The sequence below is a fragment of the Schistocerca serialis genome, chromosome 5, assembly GCF_023864345.2.
Source record: "Schistocerca serialis cubense isolate TAMUIC-IGC-003099 chromosome 5, iqSchSeri2.2, whole genome shotgun sequence".
NCBI classification, from domain to species: domain Eukaryota; kingdom Metazoa; phylum Arthropoda; class Insecta; order Orthoptera; family Acrididae; genus Schistocerca; species Schistocerca serialis.
In genome coordinates, this window is record NC_064642.1 from 500,227,735 (window position 1) to 500,254,672 (window position 26,938).

Consider the following 26,938-nt stretch of genomic DNA (forward strand, 5'->3'; position numbering starts at 1 on the left):
AAAGTAGTGCCGTAAGGCCATTACTTTTCGCAGTATACATAAATGATATTGCGGATAACGCGGAAGTTCCACGACGCGTTTCGTGTTGATGCCGTTACAGCGCTACATAATTTTAGCGAAATACGCGAATATCTGCAGAGGATCAACGCTTTGTGTAGGACTGGCAGTTGATCTTCAACATAAAAAAGTGTTAAGCATTGCGATTAAAAAAAAAGCAGAAAGCCCCATTATTTTATGAACACACGATTTCCAATTATTCACTAGAAGCAGTAATATTTATAAAATATCATGGAATCTGCGTACGGAGTAATTTGAAGTGAAACGACCACATGAAACTATTCACAGGTAAGGCAGCAGACTGAGGTTCACTAGAAGAATCCTCAGGCATACAGCCAGTCCATAACGGAGGTAGCTTACAAAATCGTCGTTCGACCAGTGCTTTTGTGCAGCTCGTCTGTCTGGGATCCGTGCCAGATAGGACTGACGGAGGAAACAGAGAAGTCCCAAACCAGAGCAACGCTTTTCTATGTAGGCTAAGTTCGTTTAGTGAGAGCGAAAGCGTCTCGGAGACGTTCAGCGAACTTTTGTGGCAAACGTTACAAGAGAGGCGTTCGAATCACTAAGTGGTTTACTGTTAAAATTCTGAGAGCGTCCGTTTCTAGAGGACTTAAGCAACGTATTGCATCCACTATGCGAATCTCGAAAAGATCATGAAGGTAAAAGCAGAGATTCGAACTCACACAGTGGCTTACCAACAATCGTTATACCTGCGGACCCTAGACGACAGGAACGAGAAAGGGTAAAGCAACAGTGATACAACAGTGTAAAAAACACTATAAGGTAGCTTATGGAACGTACACTGAAGAGCCAAAGAAACTGATACACATGCCTAATACCGTGTAGGTCACCCGCGAGCCCGTAAAATTGCCGCAACACGACGTCCCGTGGACTCAACTAATATCTGTAGTACTGCTGGAGGGAACTGGCACCATGAATCCTGCAGGGCTGTCCATAAATCCATAAGAGTACGATGGGGTAGAGATCTCTTCTTAACAGCACGTTTGCAAGGCATCCCAGATATGCTCAATAATGCTCACGTCAGGGGAGCTTAATGGCCAGCGGAAGTGTTTGAACTCAGAAAAATGTTCCTGGAGCCACTCTGGTGCAATTCGAGACGTGTGGGGTGTCGCATTGTCCTGCTGGAATTGCCCAAGTCCGTCGGAATGCACGATGGACATGAATGGATGCAGGTGATAAGACAGAATGCTTACGTACTTGTCACCTGTCAGAGTCGTATCTAGACGTCTAGACGTATCAGGTATCCCATATCACTACAACTGCACACGCCCCACACCATTACACAGCCTCCTCCTTCTTGAACAGTCCTCTGCTGACATGCAGGGTCCATCGACTCATGAGGTTGTCTCCATACCCGTACAAGTCCATTCGCTCGATAAAATTTGAAACGAGACTTGTCCGACCAGCCAACATGTTTCCAGTCATCAACAGTCCAACGTCGGTGTTGACGGACACAGCTGAGGCGTAAAGCTCTGTGTCGTGCAGTCATCAAGGGTACACGAGTGGACCTTCGGCTCCGAAAGCCCATATCGATGATGTTTCGCTGAATAGTTCGCACGCTGACACTTGTTGATGGCGGATTACTGAAATTTGCAGCAATTTGAGGAAGGGTTGCACTTCTGTCACTTTGAACGATTCTCCTCAGTCATCGTTCGTTCGGTTCTTGCAGGATCTTTTTCCGGCCGCAGCGAAGTCGGAGATTTGATGTTTTACCGGATTCCTGATATTCACGGCACACTTGTCAAATGGTCGTACGGGAGAATCCCCACTTCATCGCTACCTCGGAGATGCTGTGTCCCATCACTCGTGCGCCTGTAATGTCTCTTGCAGCTGTCTCTCCACGATATTTTCAGAAATTTTTATAAATTATATATAACTCAGTACAGATCTCGAAATATCTCTTCTTATCTTACCGATTCCTAAACTTTAATATACGATGATTATCAATGCAAAGTAGTTTCAAGCCCTATTATTCCTTGGAGCGTCCATTTACTCCATGGAATAGCTTCTCTGCTATCTATGTTTTCTCTTATGAAAAGAATGAATGAGAGCTTGCCGATTAGCCGAGAAAGAACGAAGACGTATATGTATGTATTGTTGAGCTAGTCGCCATCTTGATGAGATTCTGTAGGAGAAGGAATTTAATACATGAACTGAACTAAAGAAAGTGTGTTCGCGTATTATTTAACTGATTATTGTTGACAGTGTCTGCTTACCACGCTGTGAGGCACGGGATCAATGGGGAACATCTGATTCACACTGGACGAACCTGCCGTTCTGTAGGCTCGAGATATCCAGTTCATTACTTTCAATAAATAGGCTAACACGGTCTTACCAGCAGATTCCGGTCTTCCCCATGTGATCACCGAAAGTTAATAATTATTACAAATGTTTTCAGGAGATCTACTGACAATTTTCGTCGCACCGAGACTTAGAAATTGCTTCACTGCCTTATGGAATTTAAGTTAAACTTAGTTTAATCAGGATAGAACAGTATTGAACTGTGTGAATGTGATAAGCCTGCTTTGTGAAAGAAAATTCCCTTAATATACGCGTGTTTTTTACCATCCTGATCAGTGAAGCTAAATCAGGCCGGTGTGAGAGAGGTTTTTAAATTTTAGGTCCCACAAAAAATATTAAACACCGACTATAGCACCACGTTCAAACTCACTTAAATCTTCATAACCTGCCTCTGTAGAAGCAATAACCGATTTGGAAAATGCGCCAGAAACTTGCTGTCTTACATAGGCTTTGCCAATCGCAGCGCCGTATTCTGCCTGTTTACAAATCTCTGTACTTGAATACGCGTGCCTATAAAAGTTTCTTTGACTTTTCAGAGTAGTTGGAGATGTAGATGTACAGAGTGTAGGAGGCCATGTCGTCTTTTAAATGGAGGTATCTAAATTGAATTTGTGATCTGACATAAATTAATTAGACACACTCCAAAGTAACGAGTCAGAAATTCATAGGCTACTAAATGAGACAACCGTTACAGTTAATTATCTTTACTTCGTCAAACTGACTTTTAAAACAAGTGTCAAGTAATAATACTATTACAATAAAACATTGGCGCATGTGATAAAAGGGCCACTGGTAAGACCCCGGTAATCGCGTAAATCAAACAACTGCAGTCGTGAAGTTGTACTGTGATCGTGGAGACAGTAGTATAAAAGACAGTACCCACTAAAGAAGGGAATGTGTTGCGTCTGTTGCTAGAGTTGAAAGTCAATTGGTCATTTTAGTCTCAATGAGAGTCTTCAAAGTGAAACTTGAAATTACTGAAATACTGTAAAAATTACTTTATTGTCCCTACTCAACATGCCGCGATTGCGGCTCGATCTCACCGTTGCAAACGGAAGTTGGAGGCTGAAGCGGCTGCGGAATCAGGTATTGGTGGCACACTAAAGACCACTGCAAGCGTGTAAGTCAGACAAGCCCGAAACTTTCTTACGTCCCTCAGCTCATCTGCTCTGGAATGGAGGCTCCTGGTGATCAAGCAAAGTAAGGTCTGGCGATGAAGACTTGAAAGTTCCGAGTGAAGATCTAATTTTGCACTGAATGCTCACTAGAAGTGTGTCTGTGTTTTTCACTTCTTACTCTGTTTGGACTGGCTGGGCTAAAATGCTGGCCCCCTTCTCTGAGTTTTTCTTCAGGCGGTTAATCAGTTATGCACTCTTACCATTTGGTGCTATCGAAAGGCATCTCACCCTCTTTTTACCACATTCTATGGACAATAATGTGGGTCCTTGTCGGCACAGGAAAGTTTCTCTCTCTAACTTCAGGTTCATTTACTTTAGCCAATACTGGCAATTCTTCCACTGAGTAAAAATTTAGTTTTTGTGAAATCAACATTTGGCGGCATCTCATGCCTTCAGAGGCACCCAAACTGTGAGTTTCACTCCACTTCCTATGCATCGTCTATAGTGTCTGCTGCGTTCCAAAGAAACATAGTTGTCTACGTTTTGTGTACAACAGTTCCTTCCTGGACTTTGATAAAAACAGACCTCCATCTCTTTCCACTTATGAGCTGTAAAACAGTCGATGCTGGAGGACTCACATCATAAGAGATCATATCTGTGTATCCCGCTGTGTGTCCAGCGCCCTAGTATAGTACTAAAAAATAGAGCCCGATGGGCCCCTTTCGGCGAACCCTTCTGAGAACTGAATGCAAGCATGCTTCCTCTGTTTGCCTACGTGACTACACTGCTCTCCCGAGCACTGTCACTTCACCTGAGTCTGCTTTCAACGGCCTCTTACGTATATAAAGGACACAAATACGAATAAAAACGTAATTTGCGACAACTGACTAGCGAGAATCAGTAGTACTATTATGCATTACAGTTATCGCACTCGATTAATTATTGCTATCTAATGGGTCTTTATGGTCTGGTGCTGAGAACTTTTCCGGGTTGTATGTCCGTGGTCCGTGGAACTCTTCAATCCCTGACGTTTCGTCCAAGGCTACGTTGGACATCTTCGGAGGTGCTCCTGGTTGTGCTGAGTCTTGCCGACTGACGAGTCGGATGTCGAAGAGCGGCCTAAATACTGTGGAAAGTGGGCGTGGTCTGGATTTCACGTGATAGCAGAGATAAACCTTGTCAAAGATAAAATTTTTTAACTATCGATTATAGTACGTCAAAGATAAAAACTTCTCACCGATTCTGTAGCGCCACAGTCCATATACCACTGAGTTTCATGGCTTCTTCTTTTCTGTTAAAATTATCCCCATGTTTATATATTTCGATGGCTTCTCTATATAGCCGTGGTTAATAGTTCGTCATAGTACATAAAACTTCAGTTTCCGAAATTTTCACTACGTGATTACCTGATTGAAGAGCACGTTCCGCCACGGCTGATTTGTCCGTTTTCCCTAGTCGGCAGAGACTTTTATGTTCCTTCAACCGTGTATTCACACTTCTCTTTGTAGTTCCAATGTAGACTTTGCCACACATACACGGAATCTTATATACACCACTTGCAGACAGATGGAAACGTTTATCCTTAACGAAACGAAGTGCTTGGCCTATTTTCTTAGTTGGTCAGAAAATCAGTCGAACCTCATGTTTCCTTACAATCTTGCCGATTTGATCAGTTACTTTTTTGATGAAGCGTAGAGAAACCGTGTTCTTCCATCGCTGTGTCCTATCGTTGTCCTTACGCCTCCTGTTATTCGGTCGCGAAACTCTATTTTCTTAATAGAGTACTATGACGAACTATTATCCACGGCTATACAGGGTGTCCCAGCTATCTTGTCCACCCAAAATATCTCTGGAACAATAACAGCTATTGGAAAACGACTTTCACCGGTATCAATGTAGGGCTGGGGCCCATCAATATATATATTTGGAAACATTCTAAAACGAAAGCATATGTGTTTTTTTAACACAAACTTATGTTTTTTTAAATGGACCTCCTACATTTTTTCTTCAGCAATCCATAGCATGACAAAGCACATACACAGTGGCGTTGATTGCATCGCAATATTCCCATTACATCACCAGATATTAAGACGCGAAGTTGACGCTGAAAACACCCGACATGCGCTGCTAGCGCACGTCCTGAGGCTCAGGCGTGAACCCCATGCTGCCCGTAATCGCGATGTGATTGACATGTGTAATCACACCTCCATACTTATCAAGAGGTCCGAAACGAATAATACGGTCTGCTGCCATCAACCCTCATAAGCACATAATGGTTTCCCTCTTGCACGTTTTATGTATCTACGTACACAGTATGAATCAGTACCGATCGGTGTACACCCGTCAGGTTGTCTTATTTATCCTGCACACCCAAAATAAGGTTTATCTAACGCGTTATATGACCCATTGTGCCTGACGCGCAGGGCCTGGCTCTACCTAGTCAAGTGTTCAACGTAGTTCCCACAGCTACTGCCACAGTTACCACTTCGCCTTGTTTATGATTTGCGACCCATGCAAACTTCTGTACTCCACCACCCTCCGAGCATCCCATTTGTTGATGCTTTGGCGTGCAGTACACCGCTTGCCAGTGTAGTCGTGCATCAGAGTAATCTAGTGACGGCACGGAGGTAGTACACATTGTGAATCAACGTTGTGTTGTGGAACTTATACTGTACAGTATAATGTACACACATGAAGAGATGGTAGAAATGCTGTTGATCTATGGAGAAAGTACGTTGACGGGAAATACGTTATGAGATTGCTTGTTTGTTGATAGTACTGTTAGCGAACATTATGATTATTAAGTTAATATGTCTGTTTTCTACCCTACTCTACATACCTGTACTGTACCCTGTTTGAGGTGGACGAAATGCTGTTCAGGCAGAACGACTGTACAGAAGACGATTCTCTGACAAGCCATCGCCTTCGCGCCGTATGTTCGGTCGTCTCACATCTCGTCTACGTGAAACGGGAAGCTTAAATCCAAGACCTCGACATCGTCGTAGAACACGCACAGATGAACGTGCTGAAGTTGCTGTGCTCGCTACCATGGCTGTGAATCCTCAAATCAGCACACGTCATATTGAACGTGAAGTTGGTGTGTCGAAATCAAGTGCACAGCGTATTCTTAAACGTCATAAATTTCATCCTTACCATGTTCATTTTCACCAGGATCTTCATGGAAGTGACTTCCGCTATAGGGTAACATTTTGTCGGTGGGCTCAGCGAAAACTTCTGACTAATCCAAATTTTTTTGCAGATGTTCTCTTTACCGACGAGGCATCAGTCTCCAACAAAGGAATTGTCAATATGAGGAATATGCATTATTGGTCCGCAGACAATCCAAAATGGCTCCGTCAGGTAGAGCATCAACGTCCGTGGAAAGTTAATGTTTGGTGTAGGATTATTGGAGATACCATTATCGGAACTTTCTTTATAAATGGCATCCAAAATGGCAGACAATACTCCAGACTTATACGACACAATCTTCCTGTTCTCTTGGACACCGTACCTCTGAACCGGAGAATGGTCATGTGGTATCAGCATGACGGATGCCCTGCACATAACGCCTTACGACTACTTCTGAACCGTAAGTTCCCTGGTAGGTGGATTGGACGAGGTGGCCCAGTTAGGTGGCCTGCCAGATCTCCGGACCTTACACCGCTGGATTATTTTCTTTGGGGAGCAGTGAAAAATGCTGTTTACCAACATGAACCAACAACACCAGAGGACATGAAGCAACGCATTATTGATGCTTGTACAGCCATCAAAGAGGAAACAGTAGCACGAAGTAGGGCATTCGAGCATGAGATGTGAACGCTATGTTTAGTATGTAGTGCTGGTATCACAGTAGAAGTTTCTACAAAGGGCCATTTTACCTAGTGATGTTAAGAAACATTTGTTTGCAACAATTTGTCATTTAACGCATTAGATAAACATAACAGTGATAATTATGTGATAATAAAACTAATTGGTTAAACATATTTACATTCATCTTCTATGTCCTACCTCAACTTCCCAAATCAAAACATTTTTACCTAAACAACGGTAAAACTTTTAGTCCACTTGCTCGTTTCACTAAAACCATCAACATGAATTTTACTATTACGAGTGAATGATTGTCACTTGCGCTAGATCTACAGTAAAGTAAAGTTTTAACGTTGAACGGCATTACCTTTTTAGAAACGGATTAACGATAAGCGAAGTTAACTTTGTGACTAACATTGTGGTACACAGATATGTTACAGAACCGCATCAGCCCTAGCCTATGGGATAAAAACCTGCTGGAATGTACGACGTTAATGCAGGATGGCAGCAGACCGTATTATTCGTTTCGGACCTCTTGATAAGTATGGATGTGTGATTACGCATGTCAATCACATCGCGATTACGGGCAGCATGGGGTTCACGCCTGAGCCTCACGACGTGCGCTAGCAGCGCATGTCGGGTGTTTTCAAGCGTCAACTTCGCGTCTTAATATCTGGTGATGTAATGGGAATATTGCGATGCAATCAACGCCACTGTGTATGTGCTTTGTCATGCTATGGATTGCTGAAGAAAAAATGTAGGAGGTCCATTTAAAAAAACATAAGTTTGTGTTAAAAAAACACATATGCTTTCGTTTTAGAATGTTTCCAAATATATATATTGATGGGCCCCATCCCTACATTGATACCGGTGAAAGTCGTTTTCCAATAGTGTTATTGTTCCAGAGATATTTTGGGTGGACAAGATAGCTGGTACACCCTGTATAGGGAAGCCATCGAAATATATAAACATGGGGATAATTTTAACAGAAAAGAAGCCATGAAACTCCGTGATATATGGACAGTGGCGCTACAGAATCGATGAGAAGTTTTTATCGTTGACGTACTATGATCGATAAAATTTTTTATCCTTGACAAGGTTTATCTCTGCTGTGACGTGAAATGCAGACCACGCCCAGTTTCCACAGTATTTAGGACGCTCTTCGACGTCCGACTCTTCAGTCGGCAAGACTCACCACAACCAGGAGCACCTCCGAAGATGTCCAACGTAGCTTTGGACGAAACGTCAGGAATAGAAGAGTTCCATGGACCACGGCCATACAACCCGGAAAAATTCTAAGCAGTTGAAACATCCGATCGTGAAAGCCTTCATTGTACGATTAGACGTCTTTATGGTCTGATTTTATATGCGCTACGGGACACTTCTGGGAGAACGGTCGCGTAACAAGAGACACATCGACTCTCGTATTTTCTTCATTCAATGCAGGAGTGTTAAGAAGCGCAGCCGGGCAACCTGACTCAAAAAGTTAACTTAGCTAATCGTTAATCCGTTACTAAAAAAAAGTTAACTTCGTTAAACGTTGAAGCATTACTTTACAGGAGATTTATCGAAAGTTAAAGTTAACGTTAATCGATAACTCGTAATAGTGAATGAAACGTATTACTGACAATTGCCGACCGCGGTGGCCGTGCGGTTCTAGGCGCTCCAGTCCGGAGCCGCGCTCCTGCTACGGTCGCAGGTTCGAATCCTGCCTCGGGCATGGGTGTGTGTGATGTCCTTAGGTTAGTTAGGTTTAAGTAGTTCTAAGTTCTAGGGGACTGATGACCACAGCAGTTGATTCCCATAGTGCTCAAAGCCATTTGAACCATTTTTGAACTGACAATTAAATAAAAACAGTTTTGGTCAGGGAAGTTCAGGTGGCTCATGGAGGACATGAAAGAATTGTGCTGGTAACGAAAATGGCTATGCATTAGTCCACACTACCTTGAAACCCACTGCTGCCGATTTCTCCAACGCCAAGACTCGACAGGGTTCTCAGTAGTATACGTCTAAGAGGATTACTGCTACTGTCACTGCTTTCAATGCCTGAATGGCCAACTCGCATTTTTCTTTTTGGCGCTCCTCGATCGGACCTGTCGTCACTGTTTCTTAAAACTGCATATACCGAAATTCTTGTGCTTTCCTTATCTGTTGGGTGTGGCAGAGCGGTTCTAGGCGCTACAGTCTGAAACCGCGCGGCCGCTACGGTCACAGGTTCAAATCCTGCTTCAGGCATGGATGCGTGTGATGTCCTTAGGCTAATTAGGTTTAAGTAGTTCTAAGTTCTAGGGGACTGATGATCTCATAAGTTAAGTCCCATAGTGGTCATAGCCATTTGAACCTTATCTGTTGTTTCAAATTGTTAAGCGCCGAAGTGTGATCTCTAGTTGTTGATTTTTTTAGGCAAGCACAATTTACAAAATTTACGTAATCACTTACGCTGTCAGGGATCCCATGAGTTAGTTTCCATAGTCAGTCCACAAACAAAAAGTAGTGCTTAACGCGAACTCACTAAACGGACACCAGTAAACAGCCAACAGCTAGTTATTCCCCCTTCACTGGATTGTTTACATCAACAGCGCGCAACCCAGCGTAGGAACACACCCACATTACCCGACTTGACAGAACACAATTTTCGTGGGCGGCACGGCGTCATTTTTGTCACAAATGGTAGGTACCTAATTAACGATTGACGGACTCTAAGAAAGTTAATGGAAGCTAGAGAGTCCGTTAACTTTTTTAATTATCTTGAAAGGTAATCTGTAACTCGAAAAGTTAACTTCGTTAATTAACGATTGACGGATTGGCGGTCTTGTGCCCAGATTTGGTAATAGGAAAGAACATCGACGGTACTGGTGCGATGTACCCTCTGCCTTGCAGCGTACATTGGCTTGTGAAGTGTTTATGTAGATGCAGGTGTAGATAAATTCTGTTTTCTAGCTGCTAATAGCGAATACTCAAATGGCGTCGCCTGACTTTCTCTCCGCAGAAGAAACGGGCACGCTCCGAAGAGTGCTGATCCTCACAAGCAGAATGCACGACAATGCAGTTGCCTTATCTCGAATTCCGCTGTACATAACTTTTAACCCCGTTAAGAAGGAGGAGCAAATCGTGACGCGACGAGAAGAAGAAGAAGAAGTTGCGCTGGCCGCCTTCTCGGAAAGCACGAGATTGGCTCATTTAGTGGGAGACCCACTTGCCCGCCCGCCCCGTGTCCCGCGCGCGCCAGCCACGTGGTTTCATCTGCCGAATTTACATTCTAAATGAGCATTTACTCATGCCGCGCGGAGAGGGGGCGGCCGCGCTGGTTGCTCCAGTAAAAAGCGGCGCCTGGCGCGCCTACGTGTCCGGAATACGGCCGGCCGAGCCTCGGGCTGGCGGAGTGAGCTGAGGCGGGGTGAGGCGGCCGAGGGCCAGCGGCTGCGGCCGCGGCTGCACTGCGTCTTTGTTAGCACTGGCCGGCTTCTTGCGCGCCGCCCATCTGCATAGCAATTCCCGGCCGGCACGCCCACCGCGGACCTACGACCGCCGCGCTGACGCTACCGCCGCCGCTTGCCTCTTGCGTGTTGCGAAAATTAGCGAGAATATCGCCGACGGCTCGCGGCAGTACGTTCCCGGTAGGCAACGTCCTACGCACAGGCTCCGCAGTCGTGAGAGCAGACCCTTTGTCGAATGAACTTGTGTCTCATGCTGAAGCAAGTATTCTCTAAGATACGAAACAGAATTCTCTGAAGAAACGCGAGGGTAGTCATTCTACACTACTGGCCATAACAATTGCTACACCAAGAAGTAATGCAGATGATAAACGGGTATTCGTTGGACAAATATATTATACTACAACTGACATGTGATTACATTTTCACGCAATTTGGGTGCATAGATCCTGAGAAATCTGTACCCAGAACAACTACCTCTGACCATAATAACGGCCTTGATACGCCTGGGCATTGAGTCAAACAGAGCTTGGATGGTGTGTACGGGTACAGCTGCCCATGCAGCTTCAACACGATACCATAGTTCAAGAAGAATAGTGACTGGCGTATTGTGACGAGTCAGTTGCTCGGCCACCATTGACCAGACGTTTTCAGTTGGTGAGAGATCTGGAGAATGTGCTGGCCAGGGCAGCAGTCGAACATTTTCTGTATCCAGAAATGCCCGTACAGGACCTGCAAAATGCGGTCGTGCATTATCCTGTTGAAATGTAGGGTTTCGCAGGGATCGAATGAAGGGTAGAGCCACGGGTCGTAACACATCCGAAATGTAACGTCCACTGTTCAACGTGCCGTCAATGCGAACTAGAGGTTACCGAGACGTGTAACCAATGGCACCCCATACCATCACGCTGGGTGATACGCGAGCGATGACGAATACACGCTTCCAATGTGCGTTCACCACGATGTCTCCAAACACGGATGTGACCATCATGATGCTGTAAACAGAACCTGCATTCATCCGAAAAAAATGACGTTTTGCCGTTCGTGCACCCAGGTTCGTCGTTGAGTACACCATTGCAGGCGCTCCTGTCTGTGATGCAGCGTCAAGGGTAACCGCAGACATGGTCTCCGACCTGATAGTCTATGCTGCTGCAAACGTCGTCGAACTGTTCGTGGAGATGGTTGTTGTCTTGCAAACGTCCCCATCTGTTGACTCAGGGATCGAGACGTGGCTGCACGATCGGTTACAGCCATGCGGATAAGATGCCTGTCATCTCGACTGCTAGTGATACGAGGCTGTTGGGATCCAGCACGGCGTTCCGTATTACCCTCCTGAACTCACCGATTCCATATCCTGCTAACAGTCATTGGATCTCGAGCAACGCGAGCAGCAGTGTCGCGATACGATAAACCGCAATCGCGATAGGCTACAATCCGACCTTCATCAAAGTCGGAAACGTGATGGTACGCATTTCTCCTCCTTACACGAGGCATCACAGTAACGTTCCACCAGGCAACGCCGGTCAACTGCTGTTTGTGTATGAGAAATCGGTTGGAGACTTTCCTCATGTCAGCACGTTGTAGGTGTCGCCACCGGCGGCAGCCTCGTGTGAATGCTCTGAAAAGCTAATCATTTGCATATCACAGCTTCTTCTTCCTGTCGGTTACTTTTCGCGTCTGTAGCACGTCATCTTCGTGATGTAGCAATTTTAATTGTTAGTAGTGTAATTATCACCTCGAAACGGGTATGCAACTGACTTTTTTGTGTGCAGTTGCATGTTCATAGTCTTGGTACTTATTTAAATTCACGTTCCACAGAGCCGTAGCACGTCGCCCGAGGACCCAAAGTACACCCCGGAAAAAAAATTGTACACCTGGAAAGACGACGACAATTTTGGTCCGTAGACGGCATATGCCAGCTAGGGTATAGTAGATGTACTGATAATTGTTTCAGCGTCGTCCGCCAACAGATAGGGTACTGGCATAGCTAACAGAGCGCCATCTTTGTCTACCCTTTTAGTACGGAATGCTCTCAGCTGCCGTATCGGCCGCTAACCGGTTGGCTGAACTTCCATATACGTCTGTTAGGCCGCCGCGTTTCCTACGGCCGCCACCGCGGCACGAGGGTGCTACCACGAACGATTACGTCGTTGCCAATGAGATGCAAGGATCCCCTCTCCGGAGCTCCAGCGGCAGGTGTTCGTAAGTTCGAACATTATGCACAGACCCGTTTTTGTGTGTTTGCAGTTGACTTTCATAGAGGCCAGGGCTTGACACCTACTGGGCAGTTATTGTACTGAAGACTGACTGATTTGTAAATCTGCGTTGTCTGTATATGTTGCAATAATAAAAGCTACTGTTAGCAACTGATACTGCAACTTCAGCAACAAATTTATGTGCAATTTTAGTATCTGATATTAGATGTGCAATAAATTAGTATCTCAGTTCTCTGTTCATGAACACCATCTGTTCCTCGCTCCTGTATCCACTAAAGAACCGAACAGCGTGCAGAGAAGTTATAACAACAACCAGAAGGTTCAGTGTGGTGCAAACGTGTGATGCAAGCAGGCAACCTTACAACAGAGACGCGCTCGGGCTTCCTACAGCCAAATGAGCGAATTTGAAAGGGGGTCAAATTGTGTTCTTCAGAGCTTAGGGATGATCCTTTCGAAGAACTGCCACGTACGTTGGACGTGCTGCGTCAGTTGTGCAACGGTGACGGTATCAGTGCTCACATGAACATTATTACACCGGAATGAGATTTTCACTCTGCCGTGGAGTGTGCGCTGATATGAAACTTCCTGGTACATTAAAACTGTGTGCCGGACCGAGATTCGAACTCGGGACCTTTGCCTTTCGCAGGCAAGTGCTCTACCAGCTAAGCTACTCAAGCACGACTCACGCCCCGTCCTCACAGCTTTACTTCCGCCAATCTCACTATTACACCGGTAGATGAGGTGCTGGAAGCCCGCAGAACGAAGACGACCGCCAGGATCTACGTTTTGTAAAGGTGTAGTGGCAGATCGTAGAGCTATCAGAGCACAGAAAAGAGGGCTTGTGAGCCCACACGCATCAACACGGACTGTGTTATTAGCAGTGGGACTATGGACACGCACGCCTCTACCTTGTCTCCCCCTCAAGAGACATCATCTGCTTCCACGGCTGGACTGGTGCCGTCAGAGAATCACTTGGAAGATGGGATACCGTGCAGTGGTCTTCAGCGACGAAGCAGATTCTGCCGGCAGAGGAGTGATTGTAGTTTGCGCTTACGGTGTAGGCTTGTTCAAATGTATGTGAAATCTTATGGGACTTATCTGCTAAGGTCATCAGTCCCTAAGCTTACACACTACTTAACCTAAATTATTCTAAGGACAAAAACGCACACCTATGCCCGAGGAAGGACTCGAACCTCCGACGGGATCAGCCGCACAGTCTATGACTGCAGCGCCCCAGACCGCTCAGCTAGTCCCGCGTGGCGGTGTAGACTTGCTTAGCGCTGCTTCGTACAGTGTATTCGTCCAATACACACTGGCCCCACGCCCCAGACTTCATGGCCTGGGCTGCGGTAAGTTACAACTCTCGTTCATCTTTGGTGTTCCTGGAGAGTACGCAAACCGGCAGTCGGTAAGTGCAGAATATTGTTATACCTGTTCTTTTGCCTTCTTGCAACAGGAAGGTGATGTGTTGTTCCAACAGGATAATGCTCGCCCACACACTGCCCGTGTAACTCAACGTGCTCTGCAAGATGTGCAGCAACTTCCCAGGCCAGCAAGATTCTGGACTTGTCTTCATTCGAGCACATGTGGGATATGATGGGACAAGAAGTGAGTTGTGCGACTTGTCAAACAACAAGTCTTGCAGAACTACGAGAACAGGTTGAGCAGGCGTGGCATAAAGTTTCCAAGGGCACTGTTCGTCATCCGTAAGATCGACTGGATGCCAGCGTCAGCGCCTGCACTGCCGCCCGCAGAGGCAACTCCAGGTAATAATATTGGCGTCGATACCTAGAACGTCGGAACCGCTTGTACTACTGATCGGCAAATGTAATGATTTCATGTTTTCCTTAGGCACTGTTACAACAATAAATCTTGAGTGAATTGGAAGCCTCTAAATGACGCACTATTTTTTTTCCCTGTAGCGTTCCCCCCATGAACCATGGACCTTGCCGTTGGTGGGGAGGCTTCCGTGCCTCAGCGATACAGATGGCCGTACCGTAGGTGCAACCACAACGGAGGGGTATCTGTTGAGAGGTCAGACAAACATGTGGTTCCTGAAGAGGGGCAGCAGTCTTTTCAGTAGTTGCAGGCGCAACAGTCTGGATGATTGACTGATCTGGCCTTGTAACATTAACCAAAACGGCATTGCTGTGCTGGTACTGCGAACGGCTGAAAGCAAGGGGAAACTACAGCCGTAATTTTTCCCGAGGACATGCAGCTTTACTGTATGATTAAGTGATGATGGCGTCCTCTTGGGTAAAATATTCCGGAGGTAAAATAGTCCCCCATTCGGATCTCCGGGCGGGGACTACTCAAGAGGACATCGTTATCAGGAGAGAGAAAACTGGCGTTCTACGGATCGGAGCGTGGAATGTCAGATCCCTTAATCGGGCAGGTAGGTTAGAAAATTTAAAAAGGGAAATGGATAGGTTAAAGTTAGATATAGTGGGAATTAGTGAAGTTCGGTGGCAGGAGGAGCAAGACTTTTGGTCAGGTGATTACAGGGTTATAAATACAAAATCAAATAGGGGTAATGCAGGAGTAGGTTTAATAATGAATAAAAAAATAGGAGTGCGGGTTAGCTACTACAAACAGCATAGTGAACGCATTATTGTGGCCAAGATAGACACAAAGCCAATGCCTACTACAGTAGTACAAGTTTATATGCCAACTAGCTCTGCAGATGATGAAGAAATAGATGAAATGTATGACGAGATAAAAGAAATTATTCAGGTAGTGAAAGGAGATGAAAATTTAATAGTCATGGGTGACTGGAATTCGTCAGTAGGAAAAGGGAGAGAAGGAAACATAGTAGGTGAATATGGATTGGGGGGAAGAAATGAAAGAGGAAACCGCCTTGTAGAATTTTGCACAGAGCATAACTTAATCATAGCTAACACTTGGTTCAAGAATCATAAAAGAAGGTTCTATACCTGGAAGAATCCTGGAGATACTAAAAGGTATCAGATAGATTATATAATGGTAAGACAGAGATGTAGGAACCAGGTTTTAAATTGTAAGACATTTCCAGGGGCAGATGTGGATTCTGACCAAATCTATTGGTTATGAACTGCAGATTGAAACTGAAGAAACTGCAAAAAGGTGGGAATTTAAGGAGATGGGACCTGGATAAACTGAAAGAACCAGAGGTTGTAGAGAGTTTCAGGGAGAGCATAAGGGAACAATTGACAGGAATGGGGGAAAGAAATACAGTAGAAGAAGAATGGGTAGCTTTGAGGGATGAAGTAGTGAAGGCAGCAGACGATCGAGTCGGTAAAAATACGAGGGCTAATAGAAATCCTTGGGTAACAGAAGAGATATTGAATTTAATTGATGAAAGGAGAAAATATAAAAATGCAGTAAATGAAGCAGGCAAAAAGGAATAGAAACGTCTCAAAAATGAGATCGACAGGAAGTGCAAAATGGCTAAGCAGGGATGGCTAGAGGACAAATGTAAGGATGTAGAGGCTTATCTCACTGGGGGTAAGATAGATACCGCCTACAGGAAAATTAAAGAGACCTTTCGAGAAAAGAGAGCCACTTGTATGAATATCAAGAGCTCAGATGGCAACCCAGTTCTAAGCAAAGAAGGGAGGGCAGAAAGGTGAAAGGAGTATATAGAGGGTTTATACAAGGGCGATGAACTTGAGGACAATATTATGGAAATGGAAGAGGATGTAGATGAAGACGAAATGGGAGATAAGGTACTGCGTGAAGAGTTTGACAGAGCACTGAAAGACCTGAGTCGAAACAAGGCCCCCGGAGTGGATAACATTCCACTAGAACTACTGACAGCCTTGGTGGAGCCAGTCCTGACAAAACTCTATCATCTGGTGAGCAAGATGTATGAGACAGGCGAAATACCCTCAGACTTCAAGAAGAATATAATAATTCCAATCCCAAAGAAAGCAGGTGTTGACAGATGTGAAAATTACCGAACTCTCAGTTTAATAAGTCACAGCTGCAAAATACTAACGCGAATTCTTTACAGACGAATGAAAAAACTGATAGAAGCCGACCTCGGGGAAGATCAGTTTGGATTCCGTAGAAATGTTGGAACACGTGAGGCAATACTGAGCCTACGACTTATCTTAGAAGAAAGATTAAGGAAAGTCAAACCTACGTTTCTAGCATTTGTAGACTTAGAGAAAGCTTTTGACAATGTTGATTGGAATACTCTCTTTCAAATTCTGAAGGTGGCAGGGGTAAAATACAGGGAGCGAAAGGCTATTTACAATTTGTACAGAAACCAGATGGCAGTTATAAGAATCGAGGGGCATGAAAGGGAAGCAGTGGTTGGGAAAGGAGAGAGACAGGGTTGTAGACTCTCCCCGGTGTTATTCAATCTGTATATTGAGCAAGCAGGGAAGGAAACAAAAGAAAAATTCGGAGTAGGTATTAAAATTCATGGAGAAAAAATAAAATCTTTGGGGTTCGCCGATGACATTGTAATTCTGTCAGAGACAGCAAAGGACTTGGAAGAGCAATTAAACGGAATGGACAGTGTCTTGAAAGGAGGATATAAGATGAACATCAACAAAAGAAAAACGAGGATAATGGAATGTAGTCAAATTAAATCGGGTGATGGTGAGGGAATTAGATTAGGAAATGAGACACTTAAAGTAGTAAAGGAGTTTTGCTATTTAGGGAGTAAAATAACTGATGATGGTCAAAGTAGAGAGGATATAAAATGTAGACTGGCAATGGCAAGGAAATCGTTTCTGAAGAAGAGAAATTTGTTAACATCGAGTATAGATTTAAGTGGCAGGAAGTCGTTTCTGAAAGTATTTGTATGGAGCGTAGCCATGTATGGATGTGAAACATGGACGATAACTAGTTTGGACAAGAAGAGAATAGAAGCTTTCGAAATGTGGTGCTACAGAAGAATGCTGAAGATAAGGTGGGTAGATCACGTAACTAATGAGGAGGTATTGAATAGGATTGGGGAGAAGAGAAGTTTGTGGCACAACTTGACTAGAAGAAGGGATCGGTTGGTAGGACATGTTTTGAGGCATCAAGGGATCACAAATTTAGCATTGGAGGGCAGCGTGGAAGGTAAAAATCGTAGGGGGAGACCAAGAGATGAATACACTAAGCAGATTCAGAAGGATGTTGGTTGCAGTAGGTACTGGGAGATGAAGCAGCTTGCACAGGATAGAGTAGCATGGAGAGCTGCATCAAAGCAGTCTCAGGACTGAAGACCACAACAACAACAACAGCGTAAAATGGTGCAACCAACTTCTAGAATGAAATGTCATATGCTATTTCGTTTCCTGTATTTGAAGTGCCTGGAAAGAATCGCAGGGTCGTAGGTCAGATACACACAATTATAGGCCTATATGGTTGGCGTCATTCTGTTGTCGAATTGTGGTACATGTTTTATGCTCAAGAATTATGACGCTTTTAGGAAAAGAAAATTTACTCTATAAATATCAACATGGTTACCGCAAACAGAGATCTAGCGAAACTCAGTTCGTTCTGTTCCTCCACGATATCCACAGCACTGTAGACAACGACTCTCAGACTGTCGTGTTCCTCGACTTCAGGATGGCATCCGACACCACCCCGCTCAACTGTTTAGTGAAAATAACACACGCTTACCTAATATCAGACCAGATCTGCGACTGGATTCAAGATTTCCTTGTAGATAGAACTCAACATGTCACCGTTAACGGAACAAAATCGACAGATCTAAAGCAGTTTCTGGAGTAACCCAAGGAAGTGCGGTAGAAAGCGTCAGGAGCTCATTAAGACTGTTCGCAGAGGATGCGGATGTCTATAAGAAGATAGGAACGCCAGGAAACAGTATCAATTTGCAGAATGTCCTACAGAGTACTGATGAATGGTGCAAGCAATACCAACTGCCCTCGTACGCAAATAGATGTAGCATATTTGTGCATATATAGGAAAAGAAATTCACTACTGTACAAATACACTATCGATAGCAAATTTCTGAAAACAGTATCTGCCATAAAATATCTAGGAGTAAGTAGCCAGAGCGACGTTAGACGTTAGGTGGAATGACCACACAAACCATAGCAGAAAAAGCAGGCAACAGACTGAGGTTCATAGGAAGAATCTTAAGGAAATGTAACTCATCCATGAAGGAAGCGGCTTACAAGGCGCTTTTTCGACCGACTTGTGACTACTGTTAATCGATACGGGATCTTTATCGGGTAGGATTGATAGAAGAGAGAGAGAAGATCCAACGAAGAGCACTGCGTTTCGTCACGGGGTTGTTTCGTTGGCCCGAGAGCACTGCAAAAATTCTGAACAAAATCCAGTGGCAGACCTTATAAGGGAACTGTTGTGAACAAGGGAAAGGTTTACTATGGAAATTACAAAAGAATCCTTTCCGAGAAGAGTCGGACAACTCCCCATACATCTCGCGAAATGACCATGACTAGGAGATTCGATAAATTAGAACTGAGGCAGAGGCTTACCGAGAATCGTTCTACCCGCGCGCAATTACCGAGTGGAACGGGGAAGGGAGGATCAGCTAGTGCGACAAGATTTACCTACCGGCAATCACTGTTAGGTGGCTTGCGGAGCGTGATGCAGATGGAGATGAAGGGAACAAAGCAGCAGAAATCAGCGCTGAGTTGGTGCACATTCTTCTGTCAATGGTTAGGTGCAGCAAACATATAAAGTGCTGTCATAGTAGTCTGAATTTCGAAGAACGAAGTGGCACACCATGTCTCTTTGTTAAGAACATAGAATCGGAGAGGAAATGGAGGCCTTGGTTCTCGTAGACCTGTGTATCACAATGGAAGCGACAGTACAAAAAGTGCATGTCAGTCATGTTGCAGTTTTCAATATCTTACACAACATTTTCAGTACTACAAAGATCACTGCCTACTGGGTGCAAGGCAGATGTCGCAGTATCCTCCACATGCTTTCCTTCAAAGCTACGTTTTTTAGTGTGAGCATTTCCCGCAACGTGTTACGTAAAACGCATAGAAGATCGCACTCTCCACTAGCACAGTGCAAACATAACAGACCGTTTCCCTAGGACGCGGACAACACAGTGCCGCTTTGGGTCCTACCTGTGGGAAACGTTTGCGTGATTCAAGGAGAGTCTGTCCCGCAAGTCGCAGCGATTTGTTTGGTTGGAGGAGTGGGAGTGTCGAAGTGAGCAGCACGGAACTACTGGGCAACATCCGCAGTATCTATTTGGGGCGCACGAGTACTTATTTCTTCCACTCTACACTGATATCCAAAATTAAAGCAACGAACCGCTGTATCCTCGGCTTGTGTTTAATTCACCGTATAAGCGTATAAACTGTCAACAAATGTCCATACAATCGTGTTCTGCACGGAAAGTAGCATTCAAGGTTACGGACAATCACGTCAACGATGACGTCAAGGCAGCTGTCAAAGGGGGTAATGTTTGCCGGGTAGTCCAACATCCACAATCGCTGTGTATACATTCACCGATGGTGCAGTACGGCACGAAGACGACGCCTTGCACACTCTCTGCGGTGGAGGCCCACAACAAGAATACAGGGCTATTACAAATGATTGAAGCGATTTCATATATTCACTGTAGCTCCATTCATTGACATATGGTCACGACACACTACAGATACGTAGAAAAACCCATAAAGTTTTGATCGGCTGAAGCCGCACTTCAGGTTTCTGCTGCCAGAGCGCTCGAGAGCGCAGTGAGACAAAATGGCGACAGGAGCCGAGAAAGCGTATGTCGTGCTTGAAATGCACTCACATCCATCAGTCATAACAGTGCAACGACACTTCAGGACGAAGTTCAACAAAGATCCACCAACTGCTAACTCCATTCGGCGATGGTATGCGCAGTATAAAGCTTCTGGATGCCTCTGTAAGGGGAAATCAACGGGTCGGCCTGCAGTGAGCGAAGAAACGGTTGAACGCGTGCGGGCAAGTTTCACGCGTAGCCCGCGGAAGTCGACGAATAAAGCAAGCAGGGAGCTAAAGGTACCACAGCCGACGGTTTGGAAAATCTTACGGAAAAGGCTAAAGCAGAAGCCTTACCGTTTACAATTGCTACAAGCCCTGACACCCGATGACAAAGTCAAACGCTTTGAATTTTCGGCGCGGTTGCAACAGCTCTTGGAAGAGGATGCGTTCAGTGCGAAACTTGTTTTCAGTGATGAAGCAACATTTGTTCTTAATGGTGAACTGAACAGGCACAATGTGCGAATCTGGGCGGTAGAGAATCCTCACGCATTCGTGCAGCAAATTCGCAATTCACCAAAAGTTAACGTTTTTTGTGCAATCTCACGGTTTAAAGTTTACGGCCCCTTTTTCTTCAGCGAAAAAAACGTTACAGGGCACGTGAATCTGGACATGCTGGAAAATTGGCTCATGCCACAACTGGAGACCGACAGCGCCGACTTCATCTTTCAACAGGATGGTGCTCCACCGCACTTCCATCATGATGTTCGGCATTTCTTAAACAGGAGATTGGAAAACCGATGGATCGGTCGTGGTGGAGATCATGATCAGCAATTCATGTCAGGGCCTCCACGCTCTCCCAACTTAACCCCATGCGATTTATTTCTGTGGGGTTATGTGAAAGATTCAGTGTTTAAACCTCCTCTACCAAGAAACGTGCCAGAACTGCGAGCTCGCATCAACGATGCTTTCGAACTCATTGATGGGGACATGCTGCGCCGAGTGTGGGAGGAACTTGATTATCGGCTTGATGTCTGCCGAATCACTAAAGGGGCACATATCGAACATTTGTGAATGCCTAAAAAATTTTTTGAGTTTTTGTATGTGGGTGCAAAGCATTGTGAAAATATCTCAAATAATAAAGTTATTGTAGAGCTGTGAAATCGCTTCAATCATTTGTAATAACCCTGTAGAAGCAGGACAGTCGCTAACTGATGTGGCCCGGTGGCTTAGTGTGAGTCGTTCTGTTGTTTCTCGTATGTGGTGATAGTTTATAGAGACCGAAGCTCTATCCCGAAGACGAGGGCAGGGCCGACCACGTGTGATATCAGAAATAGAGGACGGTTATTTGGCTGTAAGGGCACAATGGCACGGCTGAGTACTGCACGGAAAATGGCGTCTGACCTCGCAGCATCCACTGGAGGAGTTGTATTGAGATAAACGGTGTACAGAAGGCTTCAGCAGACTGGCCTTTATTGTCGGAGACCTGCTATATGTGTACTTCTGACTCTTCTTCACAAAAGGGAGCGACCAGGGTGGAGTCGTCAAGATGCCACCTTGGCGGTCGAATAGTGGGCTACTGTTCCTTTCACAGATGAGTTCCAATCTGGTCTGGAAATAGACCGATATCGAGGAAGATCCCTAAGAATGGGGGCAGGGAGTATGTGAACCACTCGAATACCTCTTCATGAAATTGCACGGGTTAATAGGCAAGGCTTAACTGCCATCAGGTATTGTTTAGAGATATTGGGACCTCATGTGCGGTTGTTGCGAGGTGGTGTAGGACCGGATTTCGTACTCATGAACGACATTGGTCGACCTCGTAGTGTACGAGTGGTTGATGTTTTCTTGGAAGGTATTGCACACATGGCTTAGCCTTCTCGCTCTCCCGAGTATCATGTCGTTTTTGGAAACCCAGAATCTACTATGTAGGAATCAACATGGATTCCGGAAACAACGATCGTGTGAGACCCAACTCGCTTTATTTGTTCATGAGACCCAGAAAATATTAGATACAGGCTCCCAGGTAGATGCTATTTTTCTTGACTTCCGGAAGGCGTTCGATACAGTTCCGCACTGTCGCCTGATAAACAAAGTAAGAGCCTACGGAATATCAGACCAGCTGTGTGGCTGGATTGAAGAGTTTTTAGCAAACAGAACACAGCATGTTGTTATCAATGGAGAGACGTCTACAGACGTTAAAGTAACCTCTGGCGTGCCACAGGGGAGTTTTATGGGACCATTGCTTTTCACAATATATATAAATGACCTAGTAGATAGTGTCGGAAGTTCCATGCGGCTTTTCGCGGATGATGCTGTAGTATACAGAGAAGTTGCAGCATTAGAAAATTGTAGTGAAATGCAGGAAGATCTGCAGCGGATAGGCACTTGGTGCAGGGAGTGGCAACTGACCCTTAACATAGACAAATGTAATGTATTGCGAATACATAGAAAGAAGGATCCTTTATTGTGTAATTATATGATAGCGGAACAAACACTGGTAGCAGTTACTTCTGTAAAATATCTGGGAGTATGCGTGCGGAACGATTTGAAGTGGAATGATCATATAAAATTAATTGTTGGTAAGGCGGGTACCAGGTTGAGATTCATTGGGAGAGTGCTTAGAAAATGTAGTCCATCAACAAAGGAGGTGGCTTACAAAACACTCGTTCGAACTATACTTGAGTATTGCTCATCAGTGTGGGATCCGTACCAGATCGGTCTGACGGAGGAGATAGAGAAGATCCAAAGAAGAGCGGCGCGTTTCGTCACAGGGTTATTTGGTAACCGTGATAGCGTTACGGAGATGTTTAATAAACTCAAGTGGCAGACTCTGCAAGAGAGGCGCTCTGCATCGCGGTGTAGCTTGCTCGCCAGGTTTCGAGAGGGTGCGTTTCTGGATGAGGTATCGAATATATTGCTTCCCCCTACTTATACCTCCCGAGGAGATCACGAATGTAAAATTAGAGAGATTAGAGCGCGCACGGAGGCTTTCAGACAGTCGTTCTTCCCGCGAACCATACGCGACTGGAACAGGAAAGGGAGGTAATGACAGTGGCACGTAACGTGCCCTCCGCCACACACCGTTGGGTGGCTTGCGGAGTATAAATGTAGATGTAGATGTAGATGTCTTTATTACGTTCAGCCTAATACATCCACACAAACATTCATGTTCAGAAGAAACAGAACACCTTGAACGACTAGAGAGAGGACGTTCATATTCACAGGACATGTTGTAACCTCCCCACAAAATTTTACATGAATGACAATATTATTTAAGAATACTAATGGTCATTGCTCTATGCGTAACCTGCCCACAATGAAATGTACTGACAATGGGAACAAAAATGTGAAATTCGCAATCTGACTCAAATAAAAATTCTTCACCAAAAAATTAAAGTCCATTCAGTGACAAGAAAATTCAATTAAACCGAAATATCGGTCTTTGGCCCTGTGTAAAACAATCAGAATTAAAGTCTTACCTCAGAATAACTGGATGTCAAATTTCTGCTCTTATTTCTGCGCACGGCTTGGAGGAACTGATTTGCAAATAATAATATTACTTTTTTCTGTGAATTTACTGAAATTTTTCTTCAAAAGAAGTGGAATGAAATGGGAAGTGCAACGAAATCTTTAGTTCAATAAAAAAATTAAATTTTTGAAAAAATGCTTTTGAAATCAAAATTATTATTGGGGGACTTGTTAGAGATTGATTACAATAAATAAGTTTTACATTGTCTAATGATTATATTAATTAACAGTGTACCTCATTCAGCATCTTGACCAGTGTTGCCGACCGCCTACATCACACAACCGCACTGGGCTGCTACTACTGACCGACCGCTCTGCATGACGACTATTAGCGTACTGCACTGCACGACTACACAGAGCTACAGACTCGCAACGACTGCCGACAGAGAAGGAACCGCTCGCAACACTCGCGCGGTCAAGCGCATACTCTCTGGTCACAAATGCTACAATGCCTCGCCATCGCTGCTATGTTACATACGTGTTTCAATGTGCAATACTATGTTCTGCAGAAATGATAAGCATTTGAATTATGTCGACCCACGAGTTGGAAGTCAACTTCAATATCGCGGAGCAACACCACCGACCGGTAAAATGTGCCTGCGGCTCTCGTTGCTATAAACCGAAGGTATTGGATCAGTGTGACTTGAGGGGGCATGGGGGATACTTTGCAGAAGTATGCGCAAACCGTATCCTCAATTCAGTGAGTTTGAAAGAGCAGACATTTTTGGCATCAGAGTATGTGACGCATCGATCCGGGAAATTGCTGCTCGTGTGGGACGAAGTGTTTCGGCTGTGCAATGGGTGTGTGCAGAATGGTTCACGACAGGTCGTAGAGCAAGTGGAGATGGGTCAGGGCGCATCACCCGTACCAGCCCCCCCCCCCCCTCCCAAGAAGATCGACACAACATCCGAATGGCACTTCAGGACAGATCTGCATGCTCCTAGCCTCCTATCCTCTGGCGCAACAGTGGAACACATCGTATACTACCATGGGTGACAGCCCTTCGTTGATTATTACGACTTGGATTACGTGTGCGTCGTCCATTTCTCCGCCTATCTTTGACGAATGTGCAGAAACCTGCTAGACGGCGACCCAATGCCAACCACCATGGATGAACATTGGAACCAGGTGAATGCAGCACGGATGGCTATACCACAAGAAGCTATACACGATTCATACATGTTGATGCCATCAAGCATGGAACAAATTATCAGGTTCCTCGGTGGACCATGTGTCTACTAGGCAACAGAACACGTGTTGAGCCGAGGTGATTCAAATGCTAATAATTTCTGCAGAACATGCTATGCAGATGTCTTGGGAAAATGAACGGCCTTTCTCTAGCCGTTCAAGGTATTCTATTTCTTTTTTTATCAACATAAGTGCATTATAAAAATGTGTGTGTGTGTGTGTTTTTTTTTCCACACCTGCTCCTAGACTGATTTCAGCCAAACGTGTTACACATCTGCCTTACAAACAGGCAACAAGCACTGCTTGGATAAGAAGAAGTTCAGGAGATATGACGTCAGGTACGCCAAGAACTTATTAGTACTTTGCTGCTAACTCTATTTGCTACTTACTTCGCAGACAGTATTCTCATATGCCGCTGAATGTACTGCCACAAATACATCAAAGTACATGACGTCTTAAGCACTGAGGTGCGTGAAGAAGTGTCGCACCATGCATGAAGTTTTAATCGATTTATTCTTTATTACTAATATCCACTCACGGTCAAATCAACGTAATGAGATTCCTGACACTTGGCAGCAATTTTGACACCTTGTAACTGTGAAGTCAAACGACTGTAGGCAGAAACAAGTCACTTCACATTGTATATGCACTTCCCACTACTATGAAAATCACTACACACTGGCATGTCAAATGTAAAGGTATTAGTACAAACATTGTAACCTCCCCACTACATTCGTTTCTGTCTGAAATTTAGCTCAAATTTACCTCCCACTCTATAAAAATCTACGTATTACCAAAACTATGTCCCCACAAGTTGTTATCCAACTTAAACTCATAAGCAAACCTTTGACTAAACAGAACCTAATTTGAACTGAACTGTAATTGATATGCCCGCATCTCGTGGTCGTGGGGTAGCGTTCTCGCTTCCCACGCCCGGGTTCCCGGGTTCGATTCCCGGCGGGGTCAGCGATTTTCTCTGCCTCGTGATGGCTGGGTGTTGTGTGATGTCCTTAGGTTAGTTAGGTTTAAGTAGTTCTAAGTTCTAGGGGACTGATGACCATAGATGTTAAGTCCCATAGTGCTCAGAGCCATTTGAACCATTTGTAATTGATATGAATAGAACTTGTCTTTATATTAAATGACCAACTGAAGTAAAACAGCTATCGGGCACTAATCAAAATTTCCACTTACCTCACGTCTTGACAACATTGTTGCAGATTTCTAGAACGCCAACAGCAAACAGCAAGCAGGCAGCGGCTAAGCTAGATTTCAATTTTTAACAAAATTTCCAAACTATACTAAAACTGGCTCATAACACATAGTACAAGTGGTAATGTGTGGGATAAACTGTGGGATGGGGGGAGTAACTACTCCTTTTAAACGATACGAGTATACCAAGACAAATACTTCAGAATGAAGTGTGTATTCAAAAGACAGAGTAAACCTTCCCGCGATCTTCACGCATAACACAAGTCTGAACAATATTATGCTTAACAAGTGAACAATGATTTTAAGAGGGCAAAATGTTGACAAGGAATTTCTATGAAGATCAAATAGCTTAACCAGTTATTATATTAAGGCATGACTCAGGTATGTGGGATGGTCTTTCTC